General features: G+C 36.9%; 1 long non-coding RNA gene across 1 annotated transcript; it reads left to right on the top strand.

The window, feature by feature from the left end:
* The first annotated feature begins 514 nt into the window (after positions 1 to 514).
* Positions 515 to 4,435, top strand: LOC110172819 (uncharacterized). Its single transcript, XR_002319140.2, has 3 exons — positions 515 to 591; positions 2,139 to 2,196; positions 3,873 to 4,435. It is a non-coding gene; the product is annotated as an uncharacterized LOC110172819 (long non-coding RNA).
* The last annotated feature ends 18,391 nt before the right edge of the window (positions 4,436 to 22,826 follow it).

Below are 22,826 nucleotides of genomic sequence, written 5' to 3'. Positions count from 1 at the left end.
AAATGATAAAGTCATTATTTTGAACAAGGCTATATGTTTCAAATTTCGTTGAACACTGAACGTGTATCAGCATAGAAATATTTTTATCATGTTAAATCTGCTCATTTAACTTTATTTGGTCTTTATAAAAACAAAAACAAAAAACCCAAAATGTTATGATTCATGTCATGAATGTTCCAGAATTCACTCACTGAGTTGCAGAGTCTGCACTAGCACGGAGAGGCCGTTACTTGTACTGCAACTATTACTACTCTGATACTGTTTTACAACTACAGCCCAGGTAAAACACAAGATTTACTGGAAATCACATGTGCTGCAAAAGTGAAACTGAAACTACTTAATAAAAAATAGGTTTTAACTTTTAACTTTTTCTTACTTTCTTTTTGTTTGTTTGTTTGTTTCTTTCTTCTTCTTTGTCCATTTTAACATCTAAAATTAAAAAAAGGTTAGTTAAGTGTGAGAATGATACACTCTTTGAGGTAAAATATGTTATCAGGCAGGAAAAAGGTTAAAGTCTGAGCTTCCTGTTTTGGGTATATAAAGCTGGGTGAAGTAATTTCTACACCAGAGGACCCACTGCTCACTGATTAAGTAAGTATTCTGAGTAAGTATTCTGTTATTTTTCATGTCTTTTGTAGCAGAATATACCATGTAATTGCTATAATTCTTTCATGCATTTCAGTTGTAATTAGCTTTGTGTATAATTTGAACTGAACTAACAGCTGACTGACTAACTATGAACTAAACCCCAGGAATCTCATGAGAACATTTCAGAACAGAACAGTTTGTACATTTTTAATAACAGGGTTAGTATTTTTGAAATGGATGCAAGCGGAAGCAAAGTGAAGCAGATATAATTTTTTTTCAGCAATTAACTAATGAGCAGATCTAGATGCAAATGGTTTTACGACATTATAACAAAAAATTAACAACAATTTTGAATTTCCAAGTTACACATATTTGCTTCTCTGTTAAAATGGATGGAAATATAGTAACCTCAAAATTGTATTTGAACTTGACAAAAACTATAATTTATAATGAAATGTGTAATATATCTATAGGTGAATTTCAAACTGTAGTGGGCTCAACCTTTTTGTAAGGCTTTGTAAATTAAAATCTTAAAATCTGGATGTTTCCTTTGTCAGAAATGCTTAGTGTCTATCATTGTCTCTTCTTAAATTAACAAATAGCGTAAACAGGGCTCTGACATCACTCAAATGTATCTGAGAAGTTTTCATTTGTCAAATTTACCTTGATTTTTATTTATTTTTATTTTTTTTTATAATATTCTGTAATTAATCCCAGTTTCCCCCTTAAAATTATATTCTGTTCCACTTTACTTTTGTCTCCAGCAACCTCCATTTAGAAAATTTGAATGTTTTGTTTACACATTAAAGAGTCAATTAGATATAATATTTTATTATTTGTAGAGGACATTATTTTACTTATGTAGTTTCCAAGTAACGTTCCCAGTCAAGTTGTAACATACCAGCAAAAAATGTGTGTTATACATTGAAGATACTGCAAATAGTAGATAGTTTAAAAGAAGACTAATGAAAACAAATGGTTGAACTTGTACACAACAATGAGACAGGACAAGCACGAGACATAAGGCATACGGGTACATGCCCTGACAGGCACACAGCAAAACAAAGAAGAAGAATTACATTAACTATGGTCATAGGTTTGATTCTCAGCTAAATAACTCAAGTCGAATCACATTTTTGATTGTGACTGAATGCGACCTAATTTCATTTATAACAGAAAAGAGAGACTGGTTGATTAAAATAGTTCAAAGTCTAAATTGAAGTAGAAATGGTGTTTACTTTTAAAAATTATGTAAATGGAAATTAGACTGTTACTTGGAAGCCAAACATTTTGAGCTAAAAGCCTTCCTTATTACTTTATATTTTTATTGATTTACTTTTTGTTTTGTCAAATTAATCAATATTTAAAATGACAGGATTACTTATAATGAGTGTTAAAAAGTACTTCTATGTATGATACTGACTAGAGGCTGTATCTGTGTTTATGAAGGGAGATAAGGTAGACTTTATTGTCCTTGTAAGAAATGTGTCCCTGGAGCAGTCGGTGACCTCAGTGCAACTTTTCATGTTTTAACTCTATTCTTTTTTCAGTTTTCATCTGAGGCCTGTACGAGGCACAACCCAGAGTCAAAATGGAAAAGGATGACGGGTGAGGACGCTTTTAATCTCATCTTAAAATAAATGAGCTTTTATACTACTTTGGACACAGTGGTGAAGTGTTTGCTGTAGTATAAAGGGCCTGTAATGTATTATTTTCTGATCTATGTTATAATGTTGTTTTCTCATCGCAAACATACGCAGACTTGTGTTTTGTTTCATTGCACATGTTTAACACACAAATCCTCCATATTGAGACTGAGTTCTTCTTTCAAACAAAACACATGTAATACAGAAAGTGCTCCACTGTATTATTAAACTCTATACACCTTCACTAGAATTTTAATCATTTGGATTATTTCAGTCCTGGAATTGCCCATCTTGAATGAACTAAAGGTAAAAGGAGATGATAACTTGAAAACTTACGTAACAGATAATACTCCCTACAACTGTACAATAGCTCTCCCTTATGTATGTGTCCTGTCAATCATCATATCATTGTTGCACGGTCTTCCTATGACCAGCTGATTTTATATTTTATTACTTATCTTTCTATTTTGTTTTTACTTGTACATTTACATAATTAAGTCTTGTTTGACACCTGTCTGTTGTGATCTTTTTTCGCTCCTTATTTAGAATTTATTATTACCATTTATATTTTTTCTCTCTGATATTATATTGTATTGTGATGTGTGAGCTACTGTGTCCAAATAATTTCTCTTGTGGATCAATGAAGTTTGTCTAAATCTAAGTCTAAGTCTAAAACTACCACTTTATGACATCACAAGGTGGCAAAGAGCATTTTGAACTTTGTAGATGTAGATAGACTAATTATGCAGCTTAAACGTGTGAATGAAACCAAACACAACTCAAGAATCCACGTATCATTCCATCATTTATTTTTCAAAATAAAACCAAAAATAAAAGAGAGAGAGAGAAAAAAAAATATTTTCTTTATTATTTATCACCAAAACCAAAATGAAAAAATTACAATGATTTGTTTTTTTCAGTTTTTGATTTTGTGTTTAAATGAATAATGGAAAAACTGCCAATAACGATCGTTTCCCACTTCTGTGATTTAAACTGAAATGCCGGACTTTTGCACTGCAAACTGACTGAACCAGGACTAACATCAGGACTAAACCAGGACTAAACCAGGAACTAAACTGGTCTCAGTCCTGGTCTGATCCCAGTCTCAGTCCTGGTCTCAGTCCCGATCTGGTCCTGGTCTCAGTCCTGATCACCCAACAGTGTACGCAGGCGCAACTCCGGGCCCGTCCTGGTTTAGTCATGATTTAGTCCTGGTGTAGTCCTGTATTAGTCCTGGTTCAGTCCTGGTTTAGTCCTGGTTCAGTCCAGCATCACAGTTTAAGTCAAAACGGACATGATCTGTTTTGCATTATTCATTTAAACACAAAATCTAAACCTTAAAAAACAAATCGTTATCTGCTTTTTCATTTTGGTTTTGGAGACAAATGATGAAGAAAACTGTTGTTTTTTTGTCCTCTTATTTTTGGTTTTATTTTGAAAAAACAATGAAAGAATGATACACGGATTCTCAAGTTATGTTTTTGACAAGGTAACATTATAACATGGCTTAAAGCTCACAAGAATTCATTTTGCGTAATGTAGGACCTTTAAACTAAATTCCTGTAGTCCCACAGAGTTTGCGATGTTTTTCATGTGTCACTCATCAACATCGTCATGGAGTTTTATCTTTTTTTGCAGAAAAGGAAGAAGAAACAGTGAAGGAAACTCGAGTAGTCTGAAGTCTAAGATGTACACTGTGGGCCTGTCCATGGGGGTGATCACTATGGCGGCCGCAGGAGTGAATCCGCTGCTTGTTCCCGTTGCGCTGGCAGCAATGGGAGCCGGATATGCCACCAAAGAAGTAATGAAAAAACTGTGAAGAACTGCTCAACTGTTTCAGCACAATATAACCTTTTCTAATAAGAATAAACACCATTCACGAAGCAACAGCACAGCATGAATCCTAAAGTCTGATGAAGAGGATTGCTAATAATAATCATAATAATAATGGACATTTGTCATGTTTTGGGTGTGGGTGTTTTGTTTCATTTGTTTGATAATTTCAGACTCACTGTGTGTTTAGCAAGTGACCACATAAGCTTTATTTCCTGATAAAGAATAATTTACCTCAATATAATGTGATGTAGAACGTAATAGGACTGTGACACAATTCACTCAGTGTGAGACATAAGATTGGGTTCACAAGGACGAGAAAGAAGAGATGTTTTCATAATTATAATAAAAATATTGTGTGCAATCTAGTTCAGTTTTTGTTTATTTTATTTAATACTTTTGCTTTCATTGCCCAACCTTTTTGAACAGCTTTTCCTAAGATGCATTTTTGTCCAAGTAAAATGTAAAAACATGGAAAAAAGACAAAAAATTACAAAATCATATTGCGCGTGTGCAAACTTGTAGCAATTTTATCTCATATACCTTGTGCTACGAGATCTTGTAATATTAGTATTTACTGATATTGCTTTAAAATATATCACTCATATCTTTAGGCATTTTTTGTCATAATAACATGAAAATTGGCACTGCGCACACCTGTTTCATTGGGTTGACATGCTCTGAATTTGAGATTGGTTGGTTGAAAGGTTCAAGAGTTATGTGTAGAAAAAACAAACAAACACACAGACAGACGTTCCTTGAATTAATATAGATGTTCCACAGTATTATATTTAACTGATCTCAATACTGGTGCAAAAGTGCATTGTTAAAACAAAACCTAAAAAAATGCCTTCTTACTCTCTGAATCTCTCTCTTTGCCAAAAATGTTTTAAGATGCACAAAAAGCAAATCAGCTCACCTTTTGTAGATTCAACTAAACCACTTCTTTCTGGTCAGAATGTGCTAAAATAAAGCTCAGATTAAAGTCTAACTGGAGCTTATAGAGCTTCTGACTACGTTTACACTGAAATGAAACCGCGTATCATTGTATCAGCAGTATTGTGCAAGTTCACACTTTTCAGGTGAGATATGTAAATGAAAGGCTGAACTTATTTTTCAAACTTACTTCTGACTAAACTGTGCCAGACCTGAAACATGGGACTGTGAGGCCGCAACTCCAGTGTTTGCGCTGTTTTCTTACGCTAAGCACAACAACCTGCATTCAGTTTGTTGATTAAAAATGAACATGATTGATGAAATTGTTAACGATCGATTGACAGTTACAAAAATTATTTGTTTGCAGAGTTTGCCTCAAAAGTTTGTGTAACAAAATATTAAGTTAAAGGTGTTAAATGATTCTGTTGAACCGCAGGGGAAAAGCAATGGATAATTTGATTTGATTGGACAGTTTTCAATACATTGTTTTTTATCAGTTTCAAGTTATTTCAGTGATGGTTGTTGATTTTTCTTTCATTGCCAGAGGGGTACCAACAATTTTGTCCATGTCTGTATATACGCAATGTCTTATATTATATGTGGACGCTGACCACTTATTTTAAAACTTCTGACCCTGCTCCAATTGAGTTTGAGACCCCTGGACTAGAGGGCAACTTTCTCCCTAAATTCTAAATATTATTATGTGCATGTGGAATTATGCCTGCAAATAGTAAACACACTCAACCCTTTAGCATTCATCACCAATGACGTCAAAATGAAGTAGCATCAGCCACTGAACTGTACAGTAGTTATTTTAAAACCAATGATAGGATGAGCAACTGACAAATCACTAATAGAATAAAAATTGAAAAAAACACACCAATATATACTTATATAATAATATATATGATGTATTATGTCATATGTATTTTACATACAACACACAGATTTCCAACACATAATAATGTAGATGATAATAGATGCTGAACTAACCCTAACAGATGGATAGTGCTGCATTTTTTGTGTTAAATCAATAATAGTATTGTTTTATTAATAATGAATAAAATAGTTAATTTCTAACAGTGGTAAGCTCCTGAAGCTTCATTGTGACAGTGAAAGAGCACAGAGATCCAGCCACCCAAAAGGAGCGGCCGTAGTGGAGCAGCAGTGGAGGGGGCTCAGGCGTCAACATTGCTAAGGCACCTCCAAACATTACCCTTTACAAGCATTAATAAAAGTAATGACTAAAAATATTTGAAATGTGTGCTTTGGCCTTTATTTAGTACTTATTCATGTTTTATTGTTTTTTTTCACATTGTTTAATTCACATGCCAGTCATATAGCATACTGCAGTGGCTTGTTTTTTATATGCAGAAATAGGTAAAGGAATATACAAAAAATAATATAATACATGATAAAAGAAATTTTAAAAAGTAAAATGGGAATGTGAATGTTCACTTTTCCCCCTCTAAACTGTAATTTATTGCCTGTTGGAATCAAATGTGATGAGAAAGAGAAAGATACAACTGAACAATATATGTTATATACTAATATTGCAAATAATCAATAATCATAAAAATAAAAATATAATACATAGTTCTCCATATGAAAAGAAATGAGTTTTTTGATGCGTAGATGTGAAAATAGCAGATTTTATTCACAATTTTCTTATTGTGTTCTCCTATAACCCAGTTTGGTCTTAGTAGTTTAAGTTTTAATTTTACTCAACTTACTGAGTTGAAATGTAAATATTGCAATGATATAGTTTGCGTTACAACATGTAGTTATCGAATATCTTTATCTCATATCATACGACCCTCATTAAATGTATCAGACTACACATTGCATTCATGTTTACTCTGTGTGAGGCTGCATGATAGTTTGGTGGTCATAATTGGTGGTCATAATTTCGTGGACAAAATTGTTGGCACCCCTCTGGTAATGAAAGAAAAATCAACAATGGTCACTGAACTAACTTGTTCGACAAAATTGTTAACAATCGTTTAGGGCGTTTCCACAATGCTAGTTCGATTATCTGGTCTACACCAGGCAAGAAATTATTTTTATGTAGCATATAGACTCCATGTTCAAGTTCTTGATTTACAAATGTGTTGCGTTCAGTTCACAGTTCTTCCATACAGAGAGTACGTTAGCATCATATCCCCAGGGAATGTTGACGACATCAGCTGTAAAGTATCAGTTTCACATTAAAGATGGCGAAGACTCTTCCAGAAACGTTACATACTGCATCTTTAGGGTTCAGGCTGTAGCCTGAAGTGACCCTAGTCCGATTTTTTTGGCCCTTTGCGACCTGTGTCAGATCTTTTAATGACAGATCTGATTTTTTAAAATGCGACCCAGGTCACTTGGATATGTGCTCCTAAAACCGACACATGTCAGATCTTTTGACATGAGACTTCAGTCTGAAAGGCCAGGTAGCATTCATCCCACCTACACATCAGGCTTCAAGCCTAGTCAATGGAGGGAAAGTAAGATTAGTGAGTTTATTAATATTTGGGGGGATCTCTGTATTCAGGCCGAATTGGAGGGTCTTATCGGAACTGAGTGGTTTTTGAAATGATTGCCAAAGAAATGGCCGAGCGCGACCACAGGCGGTCCTCGCTCCAATATCAACAAAATATAAAGAACCTGAGGGCCAAATACAAGGAGGCTAAAGACTCCAACAAATGAAGTGTCCGTGGTGTATAACCTGTACATTTTACAAAGAACTGGACCATATTTGGGAGACGATCCCAGTGCTTAGGCGACTTCCGTAAACACTGATCATGCTCGCTCTGTGTGACGCCATTGTGTCCTCCAGTGCGCATGTGGGACACTTAGGGGGCATTTAAAGTTCACACTGGAGTTCACATACAATTCGCGTTTAAATAGAAATGTGAATGACCTTGCAAAAAATCAGATTTCACAAAAAAAAAAAAAAAAAATCCAAATTGAGCATTAAGCCCTGCAGTCTGAAGGTAGTCTTAGTTAGTATCTGTATATCTGCACAGTGACTTGGTTGAGCATGTTCTAAGTGAAATCAGTGAAACGGCTCCTCTGCCACATGCCACAGCCTGATGGCCTCTCAGCAGCTCCTGGTTCTCCTCTCGGTTGCAATTTGAGTTTGATTGATCGTTCATAAAACATACATGACCCTCATGAATTATTGTGAGAGAACATCCAATAAATTGTTTTAGATGGCTTATTACAACAATGCAACCAGACTGGCATATTAAATTATTTGCAATCCTGTAAATCATAGAATCAATTTGAAAATAATCCCATTAAAAGACATCATGGTGACATTTCTCACTTTCCCCAGGACTGAACCAACTCCAGCCACAGCACTCTTTAATCAGGCGGGATTTTTGTCATCAATCACAATATATTAGAACGTTAATAAGACACGAGCTCAAAGTGGAGAAGGGAGGTATGAAGGAGTCTGCAGTCAGGGGTAAAGGAGTTTGGAAATGTAATCGCAAATGGGAATATGAGAGACAATTGCTTAGTTTATTATTTAAGTGTACAAAAAGTCACAAAAAAATAACAGTGCATTTGCCTATATAATTGCTGTTAAAGAAAAAGTATGCAGATTTTTGGTGATAGGTCCACCTCTTACTTGTTTCCATGGACATATTATTGGAGGCTCTATGTCCAAAATTTTGGACATAGGGCCTCATTTCCTACTTAGCCAGAGTGTTGGAGACGTGTGGAGACACTTTTTAAAATATTCCATCCAGTCCTTGTATGACACTAAAAACAGTCTTACCCATTTCACAAAGCACCCGAAGCAAAACAATTATTACACCAGACTGTTGATGTCGAATATCTGTATCAAAAGAATAATTTTAGAAGTAAAACCAACCTTGCATTTGAAGGATTTATGTCTAAACAGCAGTGAGTTGTACTTTCTGATAGAAAGCTTGGCAGCGGCGGACTGATTTATGAGAAAATAGTCCCTCATCATGCGACGATTCATGAGATGCAAGGTTAGTTTTATTTCAGACATTATTGTATCAACACAGATATTTACATTGACAGTCTGGCGTAATAATTGTTTTGCCTCGGGTGTTTTGTGGAGTGGGTAAGACTGTTTTTAGTGGCAGGCTAACTATGGCCATTGACATGCACTAGCCTAGCACCAGCGACCTCTGCAAATACAAGGACTGGATGGAATATTTAAAAAATGTCTCCACACGTCTCCAACACTCTGGCTAACAAGGAAATGAGGTCCTATGTCCAAAATTCCGGACTATCCCTTTAAACTTATATTTCTTTTTTCTTCCACCAGGTCAGCAGTGTTGAGGTGATCACGCTCATATTAATATTTTATTCATTCAAAATTTATGCAAGTATTTTTGAGCAATAAAAACACCCCAATGAAATACATGATAGATAGGTTTAATGCCACTGTGGGACATTCCAGACGAAGCAAAAATAAACATATCCACTGCCAGAAATATTATGAATTGCATCTTTGAGAAACACAATTCTATAAAAATACTTAACATGCTCCTAAAATAGTAAAAAAATATATATATCTTGAAATCATATTATTGATCATTCTTTAGTATGAGTTTTGACTTGTTTCGTGAATGACTTATTTGGTGAATAGACACAGATTTTCTCTTTTATCATTTCATAAATTCTTGCTGACCATTCATTTCAATTTCATTACGATGTGCTAACCCATTTAAATCTTGCTATCATACCAACAAAGTTATGATGACATGTGTGTGACTCTTTAGAAGCAGCCAACTGTGACTAAACATTTTTATATAAAGCTATACCATAATAAAGCCACACCAAAGGAGAAATATTGGATTCATTTTTATTACAGGTCAAACTCTGAATTAATAACAATGCTGACTTTCTTTCACCCAGCCCTTATTTTCAAGTCCTTTTGTCTGACCCTTTCTTGCAGCCGGTGAGTTTCTTGGAAAGACTTTTTTATATGAATGCATGGCCGGTCTCTGGGTTTGTCGTGCGTTTTTGAGTGGTAGTGACCCTGCTTCACCTCTGGGGTGTCCCATGGGTGAACAGAGGAGACAGGGGAGACAAGGGGTGGGGGGGCTGCAGCAGTGGAGGTACAGAGAGGGGACACTCATCCAGGCACCAGCGACCTTGAGCTCCCATTGGGATCATAGTCAAACTCCACACTCAAACTGAAGGGCTGTTTGACTTGATCGGTCACGGGGTTTGAGAGGATTCAAGAGGTTCATAAGAGGTACTCTACTTTGGCGGTTTTACACAGGAATAATGGAGGAATAATGAGGAATACGTAAAAGTGGTGGTTCAAGCATTGGGTTAAAAGGAGACTACTGCAACTGTTTTAGTAAGTCTGTCTAATGGACCTATCTGAAAGTCTAATCTAATCTGTTGTACCCAAGCCTGAATACATTGGAAGTAGATTTGGGAGACTACTTTTTTTTTTTTAACAGATATGTATTTATTTTTTAACAGATAACTGGAATAAAGCTATTTTTATGCTTATTATTTAACTTGTACATAATATATGGAACTGTGTTATTGGTTCACATTAGACAGTGATCTGTTAGTATACCAAATATGGCTGAAGATATTTTTCATTTTTCAATATTAAAGGAGCACTGTGATCTTTCTGGTGGGGGGTTTGTCACCTGATTCTTTCCATGGAGATATTGCCTCAAATGTTTATGAGGCATTACATTATGGCCTTACATTTATTTATTTCTATGGAAACAGCAGGTGACACCACAGTTCCAAATTACACTGTGAGCCCACTAACAGTAAGAATGCAAATTTTTAAATCAATAAAAATCCATGTTGTTGAGTAAATGCAAGATGGATATGTTTAATGTCATAATGGGACATTTCACACAAAACAATAACATCTCCATGGAGGCAAGCAGGTGGTGGACCCTCCATCAGAAAAGTTACACAGTGCACCTTGACATAAAAAAACAAACAAACAAACAAAAAAAGCTTGCATTGTACAGGGTATAGAGATTACGCTAGTTTCCTCCTGCAGTCCTTGGGCAGGGTGTTACGATCTATAACAAACTTTTGAGAGATGCTGTTAGAATTTGTATTTGTTCACGGCCACGGATGAACTGAAAGGAAAAATCCTATTACTACAAAGATATGGCAAGTAAACAACTCTTGTATGTTTCTATACGATCAAGGTTAATCACGAGTTGTCCCCGCTTCAAGGCCTTCCCAGACCCGCTCCCATCTGTGACTCTACAAACTCAAAAACGCTTTCTGACTGATGCCCCACAGGGTCAAGCAGCACGTTGCTCACTGCACGCCACGCACCTCGGTCCCCTCTTCTGATTTATTTGATTCCATCTCATTTAGACCCATTAACATTCGAGTGTTGTAGCACATTGGTCTGCCTCTAGCTTGGACATGAAAAGAGCCGTAGATGAAGGAAAAGCAAGCGCCGTGTACACACTCACCACCTACCTGCACCTCCGCGTTTGATCGGCGCTCTGGTCCTTTGAAGACTGTATGCCTTTGTATACGGCCAAATGGGGCTGTGCTTGCTTGCATGTGATGTCATCTTTGTAGCACATACGCACATATAGAACCATCAAAAGAGAGAAAAGTTAATAGGAAAATGTCTATCTAGAATGCGTTCGAAATTGTGCTACAGTCGTGTTTCATATTGGAGCTTGGTTGGCTTTTAATACAAGTGCAAAGTATTGAAAGTTCAATTCTGTAGTTACCACAAAGCTCTTGAGATTGATTGTAGAGTCATATATTTTTAGTTCTGAAGTGGACAATGGTATCTGCTATAATCATAAAAGTGAAAAATTCTACAGTGAATTCTACAGCTTATAAGTTCTGTACAAAAGGGACACATTGGACCAATTCAAAACACCAAAAATGTGTTAGCTGTTAGCACTCTCTCCGCACTGCAAATAGGGAGTTGGTATATTCTGTGTACAGTATGTTGACTTTAGTTTTTTCAAGGCACAGTTTCTCCCATCAGTCTAAAACAGGCTAATTCTCCAGCCAGGTACTAAGCATAAATCTATCGCTCAAGATCTGGAGAAAGGTCTCCACAGTGTGTTCACTGGCTGTTTCTGACAATATTCCCAGCGGCTGGGACCAAGGTTGGGTCAAATGCTCCAAGGAAACAATGAAGACACTAGACAGGTCCGGGTCTACATGGGTGCAAAATGGTGGATTTCAACCTTGTTTAAAAAAGGTATTCTCCTCTTTGTTTGTCTGGAATGTTTCACAGTATAGTATTAAACTTTTCTCTCCTCATGGCCAAGTCAAGGTCAGATCTATGGGGAGGCAACCTGGCTCACAGTCAGAATACTTGTTTTTCTAGATATTTTTGAGTTGTAAAACCACCCGTAATTTGATAAATGTACAGCTGTTTGGTTTGATGTCATTCTGTGAAAGGTTCCAGGGAGAGCAATGGCATATCCATAAAAACAAACAGGTAACAGACCCTCAACCAAAAAGTTATATAGTGCACCTTCAGATAACACTGTTGGGCAAGTTACTTCAAAACTGTAGTTCATTATTTATTACTTATTACTGTCAATTCAAAGTAAATTGTTACATTACAATATTATTGGATTTAAAATGTAAGGCATTACATGACTATTGCAGCATTTTTAAGTTACTCTCACCAAAATAACCAGGACTGAACCAGGACTAATTCAGGTCTAAACCAGGACTAAACCAGGACTAATCTTGGATGAGGACTTGGGCTCTAGGACCACCTCTGAGAGAACCCCAAGCCCGTGGAGCAGAGTGTCCGCAAAACGTGATCGGGCGTCAACTGTGAGTAGCCCTGTGGAACATAGAGTTCTGCGCCGGTCCTTTCACCCACGATTACCCGACAGTCTACGTGGACGCAACTCCAGGCCCATCCCGACATTCGAAACCATAATTACGACATTTCACCACTGCTGATATCACAATGATTTTAGTGAATTTGTATGAAGAAAAACAAAAAAACCCACTTCAATCCAGGTTAAAAATGCATTGTACCGCGCATTACTGACATTTGTACTGATTAAAATATGACCATTTTGTTCCCTGTAATGCCTTACATTACTACGTTACAGCAAAAAACAATGCATTGTAGTAATTTGTTACTTTTATAACGCGTTACTCCCAACAGTGTTAAATAATGACACTTAATGGAAGAGTGTCATCTTTGCACCCTCAGAGACTGTTGGTGGTGCCAATGGAAACCAGGTATTTAGCCACAGTCTTGTGCGTAACAGCTCTGTTTTTTATTAACTTAAACTAAACCCCTTTGAAACTAGCATCCTCAGTCAGTTTGGCCTAGACCCACTGATAGTTACCTGCTGTCCAATCTGAAATGTATCCAGTAAGTTAACATGAGTGACTGAAACTGGTCAGAACAGTGAAATGTTCATATTGTGTCTATAGTCAGTCCTTAGATTCCAGTTTTGTGCACTTAATACGTGACAGTTGTCTCCTTGTATTACAACTGCATATTTGTTTGAACCATCATCTCTAAGCCTCTAAACTTCCCCCTGTTCAGTCAAATCCATCAATATTTATACTGCTGTAACAAAACACAATTAATCCATAAACTGCAGGGATGAAATGTTCAAACAACGATTGAGATCCTTGTTTATTGATAATTACAGAGATTATATTCTTCAACATGGCTTCTCGTTACTCTTTTTTCAAATGGTATCAAAATGTTCTCTCGCTGTTTAACAATGTACTGAGTCAGAGGTCTGAGAATTAGCCAATAGATTTCATGAATTTGTTAATCCAAAATTGCTCTGTTGCATTTTTCTGGATTGTTGCATCACAGTTAAAGAAACAAATTTCCTCTGCAATTTTTAAGCTCATAAGCTATCACTGGACTCATTCTCTGGTCAATTTGTGTTTTCAAAGTTTACAAAGACTCTATGAGCAGACCATTTACGTTCCCTAAGGGCGTCATTTGTTTATTTTCCCATTGTGAGGTCTAATATTTAAATGCCTCATTGAAAATTGAGTTGTGTTTTCGAAATGCAGACATTATTTTAAGAAAAATCTTATCTCAAAGTGATCAAAAGCCACAAGAATGCGTAAAGGGCCCACATTAGACTATTTTCTGATCTGTTATAATGTTGTTTCCTCATCAAAAACAAAACCTGGAGTTGTGTTTTGTTTTGTTCACATGTTTAACGCACAAATCCTGCATATTTAGTCTTTAGAGTTCTTCTCTCAAACAGAAAATACTCTGTTCCACCTTGTTATGTGATGTGCTAATACAGGAAGTGCTCCTCTATGTTTTTAAACTCCATACACCTTCAGTAGAATCATTTGGATGATTTCAGCCCTGGAATTGCTAATCTCTAGAGTACAAAATTTAGGTTGACTTGAAAACTACCACTTCATGACATCACAAAGTGGAACACAGTATTTTGAGCTTTAAAGATAAAGACAGCCTAATAACGCAGGATTACTCAGACATCAACAAAACACGACTCCAGGTGTGTTCTTGATGAGGTAACAACAGTCTAACATGGCTTAAAGCTCACAAGAATCAATTCTCCGTAATATGGGACCTTTAATGTGTTTTTAAAATTACTAATTACTAACTCCTTAATGATTACCTCGACAATGATTTTCAGCACACTGTTTAGTTCAGCCCATTGCCTTTCTTTCTTTGTCATGAGCACACACATAAATGTCATCTGAAAAATTAAAGCAAGACATCACAAGGTCCTCTAATCCTCCGAACAAAGATTTAAATACCTGCGTCAACATTAACATTACACATAACATTTACCCAGCCACTTAGCACCGCCTGATAAGATCAATATAGAAGCAGCCTCTAGTTCACAACAACCTCCACAAGCAATTCGACCAAGGTGACTTAATTAGAAGAGAAATTAGACACTTCCTTAGCAAACATGGCAACCTGTATCTGCAGTAATAAGTGTTCGTGGAGATAATGTACTCCAATGACAAATAGGCTCATCTTCTGCACATAGCCACAACAAACTGTGACGACTTGGCAAATGATGGACATTAAGAGGCTCTCTATGACTGCATTAACAAGCCAATCACAACCGCAGTGCTGTGCAAAATCATCATTCTTCTTTGGATGGCTTTGAACGCACAGAGCAGGTGTATTCATCTAACAAAAAATAGGAAATGAATTATTAAATGGTGATGTATACACTGTAAAAAGTAGTAGCTAAGTAAGTTCAAATTACTCAAGAAGACTTAACTTGATTTGAGTAGATTTCACAAGTAAAGTGGCAAGTAAAATTATGTAAAATGATCGACCAATAAAATGTTTTTAATGACTATACAGTTACCTGGATTCTGCGTATACATGCACCATGATGAAACTGGGATACGCAAAAAATCCGACCATAACGGGATACTAATTTTACATGTAAACGCACTCATTGAGAGGTACAGTGATCTCTAAGGAGGTGCCAGAGCTGAAATGTGGGACTGTGAGGCCGTAACTCCAGTGTTTGTGCTGTCAGATGCAGACTCGTCTCCTTACGCACAGCAACCTACATTCGGTTTGTCGATTAAAAATGAACGTAATCGATGAAATTCTTAATGATCAATTATCGATTAGTTGATTCATCATGCCCATCAATAATATTTATAGTCACATTAAAACTTATGACCAAGTAAAATGAATAACAGTGAAATGTGTACCCAAATCAAAATTAATTATTATGTCCATGGCTCCTTATTGCCCTTGAACTGTTATGTTTGGCCATGTATATTTTTATTACTTATATTTTTGTAGTATTTTTCTAGTTTTTGTCCATAGAAGTTATTCCTATTTTTGCTTATATCTTTCTTATCTTTTTATGTCTCACACTACTACTAGTACTACGTATAATTTATTTATTCTATTTTTCTTTTGTACTGTGTTGTAAGTGTCCCACATGCATGTCTGCACTGTAGGGTGAGCTGCTTTTAATCTTGTTGTGCATGTGTACACTGTGGATTGTACATGTGTATAGTGACAATAAAAGGCATCCTGTTCTATTCTATTCTTATTCCTAGTTGTGATTAGACAATTTAGAAATTTTCACTATTTTTGTATGTATTTAGTAAAGTATCTTTTTGGAAATGGTCATAACAGTTTCCCAAATCTATTGAAATACAGTAGCAGTGCATATTTCCACTGTACCTGTATCTTGAAATTCATTTTCCATACTCTTTTCTTATACTTAAAGGTGTAACTTCTCTGGTGGAGGGACCATTAAATGCTTTTCTCCATGGAGATGTTATTGCTTTGGCTTAATGTTTCACAGTATGGCATTAAACCTTTCTATCTTCATGGAGACCAAACCGCACTAAGGTCAAATTTGTGGAGAGGCAACTCTATTCGCAGTCAGAATACAGATGGTTTTATTGCTCCAAAATACCTAGATATATATAGATCAGTTTAATGTCACACTGTGGAACATTGCCGGCAGAGCAATGACTTATCCATAGAAACAAGTAAGTGATAGATCCCCAACCAAAAAGTTGCATAATGCACCTTTACGTAACCCTGTGTCTTGTCTTGTGTCGAAAAATTGCCACTACACTATATGTTATAATTTCCCAATGGACTCGAAGGAGACAAGAAAATCTTTCAGTAAGCGGGCATGTCTGGCTCTAGCATCTGTCCCAAACTGACAGTTCAACATAAATAACTCAACTCCCAAAATGACTTCTAAATAGTGGGGAAGTTGTGTGGTCTCTCTTTGTGTCTCTGCCTCTCTGCTGTGCTGGATGGCGCCTGTATCATTAGCCGCATTTTGGAAACCTGCAAAACCTTTTAATCATTCTAACGATGCTGCCAATGCTTATGGGAGCGTTTGTTGAAAGGGATGCTGTGTTCGCTTTCAAAGTGCATTTCACAACATTCGGAGAGAAACCATGTCCCTAAATTAGCGGCGTAAACAAGCCAGTATAGGAGATGCATCAACTTTTCAAGCCTAAAGAGTTACTGTAATTGGCAGATTAAGGTTTTAAATATGGATTGGGTTGTGCGTGTAGGGAGCGACTCAAAAACATATGTTAATGAGAACTAGCCGCACAAATTTGTCCCTGTTCATGACTGAAATTGTCAACTATTGCTGGGTTTCAGATGACATCCAACGTTCTATAAACTAATAATGTTTAATACAGATGGGGGCAGGTAAAATGAAGACTGCTGAAATAATAATGCATTTCATTTCACGGCACTTTTCAGGACTCTCAAGGTCACCTAACAAGTAAAAAAACACAAAATGACAAAGATACAAGATAAAAAAAAAAAAAGATACAGAGGACACAGGACAAACAACTGGTGGATGGGTTCAGGTAGTTCAGGTCTCATAGAGATGAAGAGATGGGTTCTAGTCACTAACAGAAGCAGGTTCGACATTTGTGAATTTACCTTTTGGATATTTCATAGTAAAGTACAATGTTATCAAATAGGAAAAAGTGTCCCTCACCCTCATCTGGGAGAATGACATAATCATATTCTATAATCCGAAAACAGTCCATGAGCAAATAATTAAAGCTATTACCTGTATTTTAGCCCGGCGGGTTCACCTGCTTGTTTCACTGGAGATAAAATGACTTCTGGATGAGAGCCAAAAACATCTTGATTTTTACAACTGTGCTCAGATAACGACCTTTGAAACCTTTTCTACCTTAGACCACTCCTGGACGAATGAGGGATTATGCTGCGTTTGTTTATCCATCTGACTCCCACTCGGCTCTTGGATATGAAGCCACACATACACTTCAACTGTTTTATTATGTTTCATGTGTCTGACTCAGAGGAAAACATGAACGCTAACTGGAAAGCTGTTGTTGCTTTAGCACTGAATGAGTACCAGGCGCTCCAAAATAAGTATGTGCTTCAACCACGCAACCTCAAGGAACAATTTAGTATAAATAGTATGATTCATTATATTAGTGGAGTGAAAGCATTGATGTCACGTGATTGTAGATCATTTTGGCACGTTCATTTTGGGCGACACCGACTACCAAACCCATAGGCAGTGATACAGATGCAGTAAGGTGTAATACGAGTGACTGAAATTGAGGAGACGCGGTTAAATCCTGTTTTAGTCCTGGTTTTAGACCTGGTTTTAGACCTACTTTGGACCTGGTTTTAGTTCTGGTTTAAAAGTGCGGAAAACACAGGAGGAGGTGCAGTTCATGTGGCACACAAGGGGAAGTTCGCGCTTTCACGGGCCGATATCAAACGACCCACAGCCTAAGCCACCAAAGCGTCCAAACACAATGAAAACTGTTCATACTACAAGTGACACTGGGTGCAGCCATCTTGGATTCTATCTCAAAATCCTTGCTTGGTCTCCTCTGAGCTCCTTAGAGTTCCAAGTTGCACTGTCTGAGGAAAAGAGACGTGTCAGTGCATGTCTGTAGGCAATGACCTTGGACCTCTGAGTCGGATGGATAAATAAACGCACCATAACACTGATTATTTTCCATGGAGATAAATATGTTTAATTTGAAAAAACAAATGCATTGTCTCCATGTCTACCTGCACTGTGTCTGTGTACTTACTGTGTTCATCTGTAGTTGTCTTAACTGTTCAATCACACTTGACTATCTGGAGGTTCTGTTTCTTTAGTCCTTACATCAGAGTGAGCACAGAAAGAGAGGACGATGAGTTAAGAATACAGAGGAGCTAATGCGGGAGCTGTCAGTCCAACTCTGGGCCTCTGGGTTTAAATATCTCGTTTTCATGCACACATAAAACCTACTCATCGGCTGTCTGTTAATGCCAACCAGACATCACTCTAATGCAGGATTTTCACTTCGTTACAGAGGAAATGGAGGTCAGATTTCTTACATGAAGTTTGATAAGTCATAAGCTCAACCAGAACTTTTCATTCATTATACACGGCACACTACAGAGGTTGGCACAAAAGCATCAGTGGAAGTATGTATAATGTTCGGTACACACTGATTAGATTGAAATGTCAAGCAAAGTCAAGCAAGACATTGGATCTTTAATAATGATTTGGAAAATTGCCTAGTTTTTTTGAGGTACTACACTGCAATGTGATAAAACAAGTCAGATGTTAAATACATAAAGTTACAGTGTCTATTACACATGAATACTAACAATGAACAATGAACGTTTAAAATGACTGATCAGCTAAAAAATAAACATGCATCTTACTACAGTCAGCTCGAGCACAGCCAGCTTCAAAGAGCACTGTGGAGCCATGGAGATTTCGGTGCTTTACATTAAATCTTCCTCAATAATTAATTTAACTAATGAATATATCTTCATGTTTTTTTTTCCCTATAGAACACATGGAATGAAAAAAGCACAAATTAGCCACTATGGAAGATAGACTGAGAACTGTATTTTCCGGACTATAAGTCGTTCCAGAGTATAAGTTGCACCAGCCAAAAAATGCATGATGAAGAAGAAAAAAACATATATAACTTGCCCTTTTTAGGGGAAATTTATTTGATAAAATCAGAGACCAGGAACCGACATTTCATCTTGAAAGGGAAGTCATAGTAGTAACAATAGAATAGAGAACAACAGACTGTGAACGTAACATATGAACAGTTATTCAGATAACTATAGCACAAACAACATAAGATAACAAGGTCACCAAACTGTCCATCTCACTCCAAACCACTGAGTCCATTGAATTCTTCATCCTCTGTGTCACTTCTGAGCAACTCTGCGACCTCCGGAGATAAACGGAGTGCCACTTCTTTTTCTGCGTAGCTGTCATCAGACTCAGCATCAGTTCCAGGTAGAATTATTCTGGCCTTTCTGAATCCTGATAGGATAGTTTTGGTTGTCGCTGAAGTCCATGCTTTGTCGATCCACCCAATGACTTCTAGGAAAGTTGGATGGTGCATGCTCCCAGTTGCCGTGAAGCTGTGTTCTCCATCCCCACTTTCCGCGAGTCCCTCACAAGTTTCTCACTCACTCCAAACTTTCTTTCTCCTGCTTGATTACTGTTTTCGGTCACTACTTGCAGCAGGACCATGGCTCTTTCTGCAGGAGACATGGGCAGTAGAGTGAAGTGACATTGGTACAGGAGTAATAGGAGTAGCAGATGCTGACACAAAAGCCTAGAACGCCCTCTCATGGCTGTCAGTGTGAAAATTTTAGTATATAAGTCGCACCAAGTCACAGGTCCACTGAAAAAAGTGTGACTTGTAGTTTGAAAAATACAGTGTATAAAGTTAAAGGTGCACTGTGTAACTTTTCTGTTCTGCTTGTCTCCATGGAGATGTTATTTTGTCTGGAGTGTCTCAGTATGGCATTAAACGTATCCATCTTACATGTACTCAGTAACTTAAGTTTTTATTGACCTAAAAACATAAATTTTTACTGTGATTGGGTTGGCCTCTTCACAGATCTGACATGTAACTTGGCCCTATGGCATCAACTCCTGTCTCTGTAGAGATAAATAAGTGTAATGCCATACTGTGGAACATTCCAGGCAATATCCATGCAGAGAAGCTGGTGACGGCTGATTTAATTGGATAAATGTCATCGCAAATTAACATACAGAAAAGAAATACACTGATTGACTGAAAGGATTATACTAGAGAAATTCCAGTACTCTTTCTCTCTAGATATTGCTCTATAGTTTATGGATAGGACTAGGAAGATTAGCCTTCTGTGCACGTTTATGGTTGATGGGGGAAACCACTGGAGCACCCGGAGAATTATAGTGTTTAAACTCAATGCACAAATACCCTTACAGCATTCAATAATATGTTTAAAGATAAAATAAATTGTGTGTAGTGGTATTTTTCATCAGCGCGATGTCAACATTTTTTATCTCCTGCAATACGATAAGCAGCCCGACCTTGTACCGCTCACCTCACCTGCACTTCCACGTTTATTGTTATTTCATCTTCATCAAAACCGAGCGTTCAAACTGAAAAGATTGCGTTCAAATCGGGACATTTTATATTCAGACAATTTTCATTTCTGTGGTCATTTATTAACCCTGCGTGATTCATTGATCCTTGGTTCAGCTTTATTATGACCAATGGCAATGGTGAAAGTTGTAATGGATTTTTGATTTAGACTTGGGTTTTATGGAGGACATGCTGTGGATGTGGGCTGACAGCAGACATCTGTATTCATGTGAGGGGGGGGGGGGGTTGAGGTGGAGAGAGGCCACGCTTTGTGTCAGACCTGAAAAGAAATATCCCTCAAAGTTCGAAGAGAAGGACAAGGTGACCAAAGCAATCGTCATCTGCTGCTCCCTTCATGGACAGCCTGTTTTTCAATGCGGATTTCAGTTCACACAGGAAGTTTAGAAATTGATGTAGGATTTTTGGTTAAGTTTTTGACTTTTAAAACAAGATGAACAATGGCAGTGCACAAAAGTTACAATGAAGTTCAGGGGTATTGTCAGGATGGATTAAAAAGAAATTAATGTTTTTATTCAAATCAACGTTTTCTACATCATGTAATAAGTCTGTCCTCTCAAGGTCAGCAACTGCCCAGCTACAGTCTTATATTAATGCTATTTTATGTATTTATGTAGTGCTTTTCAGAACATGCTGGATACCTTTAACAACAATATAAAAATATATATCTGAAGTGTATGTTTGTACAAGATGAGATTTTCAACTCTCAACTATATGTTATTTTATATTGTCATATTTACTGTAAACAAATAACTGTGTATGCAGATATAAGGCCCTGTCCAACTTCAATCTGACCAGAAATAAAGAAGCTGCTTGGACCAACTGCGAACATCTTCACTCTTAAACTTTTGTCCAGTTGACAGAATTTATTATTATTATTTTATTTATATACCTTGACAACTAAGAGATTACACAGACAGTACACAAAAATGTGATTTAAACAAGCAAAGTACATACAAATATACTTATCTACTGACCTCTGTTTATTCCAGACATTGACAGTTGCCATATTTGCATGAGAGCTTTAATTCAGAATAAAAAGTTTAAATCTGAATAAAAATGTATTCTGCTTTAAAAATACCAAATAAAGACTTGATTCCTAATTATTAAGTTTAATTAATTCATTCATTAAGTTTAATTTTGAAGTAAAATGGTGGTTTATTCCAATTTTAAAGCCAAATTAATTTATTCCTTAATATAATGTAAACTTTTATTCTTCTTAAAAATAATTCCGGTCGTTCAGCACATGCTCATTGGGTCGCCCTTCTGACGTGATCTGGACAATCTGGCTCCACCAGCCGTCGCTTCGGACTTTCATCCACTGCTCTTTGGATTTGCGAGCAGGATGCTGGAGTGGGCTGAGGTAGAGCAGCCGTTGACTTAGTTTATCTTCTTCCTCACTTCTCCGACACTCCTCCTCAGTGTGATGATAGAATTCTCGAGCAGCTGCTTAATTATCATTGGAACAACTGCAGAAAAAGTTTGTATCATGTTTGTGTCCATGCCGTAACAATGCATCGAGATGAAGTATGTGTTTTCTTCTGGTCAACGTAAATATGTTCGTGTCCCTGTCCAATCAGAACTCTTTCCAACCTCCAGACATTGAGCGGAATTAAATAAAGGAGATTTAACATTTTTTCCACGTAAACCTCATTTCAGAATTATTATTTCCATGTAAACTCGAAGGAGAATATTTGAATTCCAAACTATTTAATTCAGGACAATTAATTTGGAATTAGTTTTGGCTGCATTCTATTTCCTTCCTCAGAGGTGTGACGTGATGTTGCTGTGACGTGGTCTGCAGATTTAAACAGATTTTGGAGCTTTTTTCCTATTTGGAGTGATAAGACGATAGCGCCATCTACAGTCAGTCCTCTTCAGAACTGTATCCCAGGTGTGAGAGAGCTGGTAGGCCCTCTCATCCCAATTTAGAGTCTG

The sequence above is a fragment of the Boleophthalmus pectinirostris genome, unplaced genomic scaffold (assembly GCF_026225935.1).
Source record: "Boleophthalmus pectinirostris isolate CB_2022bp ecotype Guang Dong unplaced genomic scaffold, ASM2622593v1 HiC_scaffold_19, whole genome shotgun sequence".
NCBI classification, from domain to species: Eukaryota; Metazoa; Chordata; class Actinopteri; order Gobiiformes; family Gobiidae; genus Boleophthalmus; species Boleophthalmus pectinirostris.
This window is presented reverse-complemented; position numbering and strand designations above follow the sequence as displayed.